Raw genomic sequence first — 7,890 nt, 5'->3', positions numbered from 1 at the left:
CCAATAATTCTACACAAGTCCATACTATTCAAATCTACTAGACTATTATATGTTTATAACAGGCTGGAAAATTTGTCAGTCATGTTTAAAATGTTGATTTAAATAATGAGCTTGAGAGCTTTCATCCTGAAAGGCAAGTAATTGTAGGCATGTCATATAAAGTCATATGAAAAGTAAATTTATGAACACACATACTGATAAAAAATTCTAAATGGAGAACAAGATTTAATGGTTCCTCAATTTAAGCCTTCAGTGCATGGTGGCCTTTATAATACATATTGTTACATGTTCGCATAAATACTGTAAAAGATCACATTCCCCTTGATATGGATATGCTACTTTTATGGTAGAGAAGCAAACACAGTGACAAGACCTACTAGAAGTTTCCAGATTGCACCTCAAGTTATAATGTTTTGTAATATGTGGATTTATTATGAGCATCTTCTGTATTTGCAACAGTCCTGAGGATAGCTGATAAATGTACAGGGTTGTATGCATATTCCTGCAAGTGATTATTCAAGTGTTAATCATTGAAAAAACAGATCACTGCAATTTTCCCATGATGTAACATACATCTGCCACAAACGTTTCACTGAAAACATTGTTTACTTTAGAACCATACATTATTCAGAATCAAAAGGGTAACTGGCAATCGACAATGAAGAATAGCATGTCAAGCAGGTATGCTTTTAAAAAAGCAATGTCATCAGACAATACGTATCTGACACAAATACATTTTCACTTGTATAATACTTCAGGTGAACAGAAGACTCTTTTTCCAATTGCACCATTGGAATACAGACAAAAAAAAGTCCCCCCTTCAATCTGTGTGCATATTCTCTCAAGTGATCGAATAATCAATATGACTTCAATAGATGCATTTAAAAACATTGACAAAAATCTGTACATTTTTGCAAGTCAATATTATGTAAAAAAGAAAAAGAAAAAAGAAAACATAAATATAGTTATCAGATAATTACAAAGCACTGAAGTGACCAGAAAAAGTGCACAGTTACTTAAATAAACTACAAAAAGAACTTTAAATGCGTAACAAATTGACTTCATGTTGCTGACCATCAAAAAACATAGAATAATGCACAAGACCTTCCCAGATCACACATGCAGAACGGTTCTCTCGTAACGTGTTCTCTACGGACAGGTATTAAACTGTGTTTAAAGGGCCTGGAATGTCAATTTCAGGCATAATAATGTTGACAGATAATCTTGATCATCCAAAGACCAATGAGAGACTCACAAACAATTATAATTAAACACATGATATTTTAAAAAGGCACTACAAAGGCAGATAGCTTTTCCCCTTTAGTTGATCCGAGGGAGCGTCTATCACCAAAGCTTGAGAGTATTACTTTATTCAACACATGGGGCTACAAAGCTATGCAGACACAAACAGTATGCTGATAAGGATTGATCTAGTTGGGCTCGTTCCACGCCACCAAGTTGTGCTGAGTGGTTGATGTACGTGGAGCAGAAGAGTGACAGGGTATATAGAGGGGACACAGTTTTCAGTCATCGCCCCTGCATAAAGGCCCGAGTGAAGGATCCTTTCCACCAGTGTTACAGCTTTGGTGCAAAACCAGTCTTGAAATGTACCTTCTTGTAATTCGGTATCTCTTCCATGGTTCCTATGCGAGATCCTGTCCATTTTGGACAGTATTGTGCCAACAGTTTGTTTCTTAGTGCAATGTGCAGTGCTGTTATTAGATAAACCCTGAATACCGCCCCTTTAAGCCCCTGGTCCTTTTGTTTGCTTATTTCGATTACAGTATAAAGTTTTTTTTTTTTTTTGATTGCTCGTTTTGTTTTTGTTTGTTCCTGTGCATTTGTATTCTACTTTCAATAACTTTCCCTCTGCCCCCAGTCAGTTTGGAGGCCTCTTTCACGGCCGAGCAGCTTCCTTGTGTCATGTGGAGGTGGCTTCCAGGTAGCTCTGGAGTTTGCGTACAGTTGACTCATCCAAGGAGAACAGGTCAAAGTCAAAGGTTGTATTGGTGATGTTGAAATGGCCAGTCTTCTCTATGAGGTTCACAATCTTAAAAAAACACACAAATGCATGTCAACCAAAAAGCAGCCAAAATCCCTCCTGAAAGCTGAACCACGCATATCAGATGTTCTACAGTGAGAGAAACTACCTGAAATTCTTAAGAATGAAAGTCAAGAAATTTACTTTGCTTCAAAACATTTCTATTTCAAATGAAGGCTGCCATTTTAAACTTTCCTGAAAAACAAATTTTCACGGTTTACACAAAAATATTACAATGATTTCTGAAGGATCATGGGATACTGAAAAGAATAAATGACAGGTTAAAATATATTAAAATAGACAACAGATATATAGAATAGTAATAAAATTTCATGAGATGTCTGTTTTTGCTGCATGTCTCATCACATAAATGCAGCCATGGTGAACATAAGATGATTCTTAAAAAAAAAAAAACACCCTTTGAACAGTAGTGTATGTTAATACTTTTAATTCCTTAAAAAAGATCTGATAATGCATGTAATCATCTATAATGGCATAATGATAATGCATGATGATAATGGAATTTTTCAGGTTTGTGATTTATATATTTATAAATATTTTATATATATTATATATAATTTTTTTTTTTTACAAATATATTAAAAGGTGTAATATTTTTGTGGTAATTACAGAAACATATTTCCCTGACACAAGAATTACTTAAAATATTTCTTCACCCAAATGAAGAAAAAAGTTATTTTTACCTGCTGTAAAATGTTCCTCTCTCTCAAAGCCATCAGTCTGCGATGAAGGTCCACAAGCTCCTCCGTATAAGCCTGTAATCAGATCAATCATCATAAACCTCCACTGTAGTTTTATGTGTAATAAAAATCTGTATTTCAGCCACTGATGAGTATAAATCAGTTATTTACCCTTCCTACCTTGTCGTATCCCCTCTTGAGCACCTTCTCACGGGTGCAAGAATCTGGGCTCTTTTTTCCTAACATCTGAAAAAGGATATTGACATTTAAAACAAAATCCAAATATAAACCTGATCCACTGTTAAATAATGATTTCTCTAAGTTTTAAATAAAACAAGTTTTACACAAAAATACTATTCCAGTCTTTCTTATTTAAAATGAAATTTCCGAGTGAAAATTGTTTTCAAAATAAATCCTGCACCAATTATGTGGTGTATAAACCAGTCCAAAGTTTCATTGCAATGCAATACCAGTCTTACCTTTAGGTTTGCTGAGCTGAGTTTGGGTAGAGGTGAGGGGGCTTCCTGGCTGGGGGGACGGGACTCCTCATTGCCATCACTTTCACTGTCCATGCTTAAACTGAAAACAAGAAAATGAAAGTGTGTAATATTAATGTACAGAAATTTGTTTTGATTTTCATGTTTCCTTTTCAAGAAATTCGAACAGGACCAAATTAGATCAAAGTCCTTGGCACAGACCGAGAGTCCTGGTTGGGTGGAGTTGCCTTCATGGGCGTCTCAACCTCAGAGCTGCTGTCATCATCAGAGACTTCAGAGCGCATATCCTCCACCATAGAACGAAGCGTCCCTGGACACAATCATCGCATTCAGCCAAACTGAATGAGGGGACACACTACTGATCATACGATTCGTGATTAAACTCAGTACCTTGGCCTTGCTTCTGCGACGGCTCAAAGTCAGAATCAGAGCTGGAGCTGGAACTAGACGGACTGGATGGAGCCGACTGCTAAATAAACAACATCCTTCAGCTTCATTACATTCGAATCCATTCAAATCCATCTTCTGCTGATCGAAAGACCAAAACATACCTCTGATTTGGACGAGGCTTCATCTTCAGAGTTGGATTCGTCAGAGTCTGGCCGCCTTTTCACTTCCTGCACCTCTAGTTTCATCTTTGCCCAGTGGCCTTTATCTTTAGGGGTTTTCTTCTCAGGGTACGAGGAGGGTGTTGTTGAGGTAATGCGGGGAGAGCTGCCGCTGTAGGCTCCGCTCACAGGCCCCTTCATGCCCTCGGAGCCTATCCTCTTCTGTTTCTTGGTACTCAGCTTTGGAGACTCTGTGGCAGTCGAGGGCCGCTTGCTTGGGAGACGAGCGTCCATCGGTCCCCCTCCGCCCGTCACTGCTCCTCCACCTTTTGGAGACATGCCATCCATCTTGGACTCTCTGACTGTGAGTTTGGGCTCTTTGAAGGCTGCTTTAGGCACTGTTTTCCCCTCATCTTTTCCTCTGCCGTCTGGGGCTTTCTTTGTAAAAGAGGATGACGATTGGTCTCGTGAAGACTTGCTACTCTCCCGGTCGCCCTCTCTAGACGTGGCCTTGCTCTCTGAATCCTTTCGTGTGCGCTCTCGGTGCTCTTTGGTTGCCTTATGGACTTTGAGGCCTTTGCTGTTCCCACTTCCTCCATCTTTACTCGACTCCTACAATAAAAGTTTTAAAATGACCGATCTTTTAATACATGTTCAAAAAGCAACCCAGAATACTACTGCGGTAGTGAGCCTGTGACACCAGAGTGGGATAGAATCATACTGAAAACAGAACGGGACTAAAAAATCTAACTACGGAAAGAATGGTGATATAATGTACATTTCTTCCCCTATAAGCAAAACCATATAGGATACTGAATATCTTAAACACTTTAAAAATATTTTGAAAGTCATTTAAATAACTCACTGACTAAAGAATGACTTTATTACTAACCTTTGCCATATGAGAGGACTTGATCTTCTTGGGGTCCGAGAAGGCTGAGAGTGGAATGGTAGGGAGCATTGGGTAATCTGGACTCGGCCTTGGCATCATCTCCGCTCCCTCAGGAATAACTACAGCCTGGGACAAGAACAACATCCGAACAGGAAGAGAGAGAATCTATTGAAAAGGGCTGAATGTAGAGGTACAGAAAATACAAAGACGAACAGTCCCACTCACCCCACCGGCCTTGACCAGCTTGCGTCGAAACTCGTGTGTGGGGTTGTTAAAGGTGAGCTTCTCACAGCGCAGGTGGTTGACAGGAGGGTTGCCCTCCAGGTTCAGGAAAAGGTCATAATTAAAGCACACCTTTTTAGGCTCCTCCTGTGATCGGAGAGACAAGCATGCTCAGGCTTTATAGATTAAAGAAATATAAATTTAAAGAACATCAGTATCAAACCCGAACCTCATTCTAGCAGTATGTGTAACATTTACAGTAAAGTCAGAACAAAGTACGCTCTTTGGTTGATTACATTACAGGAAACGAGAGAACATGGAAAAACCCCATAAATATTCCACTACAGATTCTGGAAAAGTTCATTTTGAAAAGTACCATTTGTTACCATTTACACCCCCTCCAAGTTCTCAGTACTTCAGTAGCTGCATGTCAGTTTTCTTTTAGCACACCTCTGTAAAATCTATTAGCTCCCAGTGCCTAACTAGTTCACCTAGTTGTGACCTTTACCTTTACTGAACTGTTAAACTCTTCATCACAACACTTTTCCAATGCTGTGGCAACGGACTGCTTAAAAACAACACACCCGCACACATCTATAAAGACTGAGAGCAACACTGTGCTTAACTTTTCTTACATTTTGCTTGAAACAACAGTTATTCATGTCAAAGATAAAGAAATACAGGTACTGCTGTAGATATGGGATGTGCTCACCTTGTTTTTGAAATAGACCTCTATAGGCATGAGAAACCAGCATAGCCTGACTCTTCCACTTTATATGGGGGTTCTTTACAAACTGTGAAATAAAGAAATCAAAGTGAAAATGCATAGTTAGATGTTCACATCTACACATATATTAATATCTGTACTGAAACCGAAATATGACTCTAGAATGAACTATTTATATGTAAATACTACAATACGGTAAAGTGTACTATTTCTTTGCCACTACTGACACAATGAAATGACAAAAATATTTTTTTTCTGAACAGGTTTTCACAACATTCCTTTAATCTGGTAGCCCCGCCCCCAAACCACATCATTGGTTTAGCCAGAGGTTGACATATCAGACCACTCAAACAAACAGGGAGATATTTTGAAAGCACCACTGAAAACAGTGTTGTTTAAACATCTTGCACTCTTTGCACATTTAACTGGGACAGGAGAAAGTAACAGCATAAAATAACACACCTTCAAATACAACACATGGCAAAAATGAGCGAAATCACAACACTTAGACAATATTTGTCCAGCTTTTTTACTTTGTGGCAAAGAAACAAATCACAGATACGACACACACAAAAACATTTGTTGAATTGCTGAACGTTCATTCGTGAAACATACCTACAAGGAATTGAAGGGATAGTTCACTATTGTCTAGATGCAAATAAAAGCCTAAATGACTTCTGTTCATCATCTAAAATAATTATATCTCTTTACAAGATTTGAATTAAATGCCTCCTTTTCATTTATGATGCCTTTATAACCTTTTTTTGATCTTTTAAGTTTTGGTTACCTGGTCTTTCAATAGAGGGACAGAAACCACTCAGGTTGCATTAATAATTATCTTAATTATTAAACAGTTAGTCTTTTATTTTAAATGATGAATAATAACAGAATTTGTGAGACATTTTTGTCTTATAAAAATGAAAGAGGTAAGACTTTTGTTACTAATAAACTGAATGCTTTTAAAACACATATTTACATATTTACCATAAATAAATCCAATTAGTTTCGGTCTCATACATTTTAGCTGAAGATTGCTTGTTCCACACCTAGCCATATTTAACCACATTAATACTTTTAACTGAATAAATGTAATTGTTTACACAAAGAACAGATTTATGCTAATTCTAAGCAGTTATGTCTTCTTTAAGTTCTCTTTCTAACAAAGGTGTGCATTTGCATCATTGCATGACTTAAACACTTTAATCCAAATAGATGGAAATTTCATATGCAACTCATAAACAGAAAGCTTAAAATTAGATCTGAATCACTATAATAGAGACGGATATCTAGTCATAAGGTGGAACTACATAAAGTAAATAGCTTGGGCAACAGCATGAGCTAAAAAGGCAGATTAAACATGATAACAGAAGAAAATGGGCTTCCACACAAATGGTTTCTTTAATTCTGATTGAAAGGGACTTAAACCTACATGGCTGTGGGTACTCGATTTAGTCACAGTGTTACAAATTTGACTCAAATTAAAACCTGCCTCTCTTGGGTTTTGGGAAGCTGTCGTGAAGGTGGAAGACAACTCTCTCCACAAAGTGCTGGATGTCACACGCCTCTGGGCCCCGAACAAAACACCATCCAGTCATGCGTGAAGCCCTCGGTAGTGACTTTCTTCCTTAACTGGGCTCTGTGTCCCAGCTCTAGTTTCACCTGCACAGTGCACTGAAACAAGAGGAAAGCAGCAGTCAGCTGTCACTCTTCTCTATTCTGAATATGAGTCCTACAACTGTAGTACTGTTGAAATGGAAAAAGAAAAAAAAAAACGATTCAGATACTTCATCTGTGAGTGACCACGTTTAACTCAGAGTGAGACTAAAAGAAGCTCTCGACCAACTTCTCAACACCAGTGTTACACTGACAGCTTACATCTGTGAGAAATCAACCAGCTTTTGCTCTCTGACAGCTAGAGAAGGAAATTCACAGCTCTCTGACAGTCTACATGTGTGCGATGGTTTACGGTTTACAGCTTTTCTTGGTATGGAGACAAAATGACTGAAAGGCTTGTATGCGTTAGCTCAGTGGTTAATAAATTTGTTTTATTTGTATCCTATCTGTAGCCAAAGCAATTTTACAATGACTGCACAATATAAAACTACACAAGAAAACATGTTCATGTCAAAATAGGTAGATAAAAAAAATAATAATATTTAGTCAATTCATACTTAAGTTGGCTTGAGAAAGGCCTGGCCAGGGGTTTAAAAGATTGACGTTTCAATGTTTTAAAGCTATGCAGTCTATCAGACAGAAAGAGAG

At 37.8% G+C, this 7,890-nt stretch overlaps 1 pseudogene; it reads right to left on the bottom strand.

Moving 5' to 3' along the window:
- Positions 1-201: 201 nt before the first annotated feature.
- LOC113040462 (protein ENL-like) overlaps positions 202-7,890 on the bottom strand; it is a 10,389-nt pseudogene continuing 2,700 nt past the window's right edge.

The sequence above is a fragment of the Carassius auratus genome, chromosome 2, assembly GCF_003368295.1.
Source record: "Carassius auratus strain Wakin chromosome 2, ASM336829v1, whole genome shotgun sequence".
NCBI lineage: Eukaryota > Metazoa > Chordata > Actinopteri > Cypriniformes > Cyprinidae > Carassius > Carassius auratus.
The sequence above is the reverse complement of the archived record's forward strand: the minus strand, read 5'-3'. Positions and strand labels throughout refer to the sequence as shown.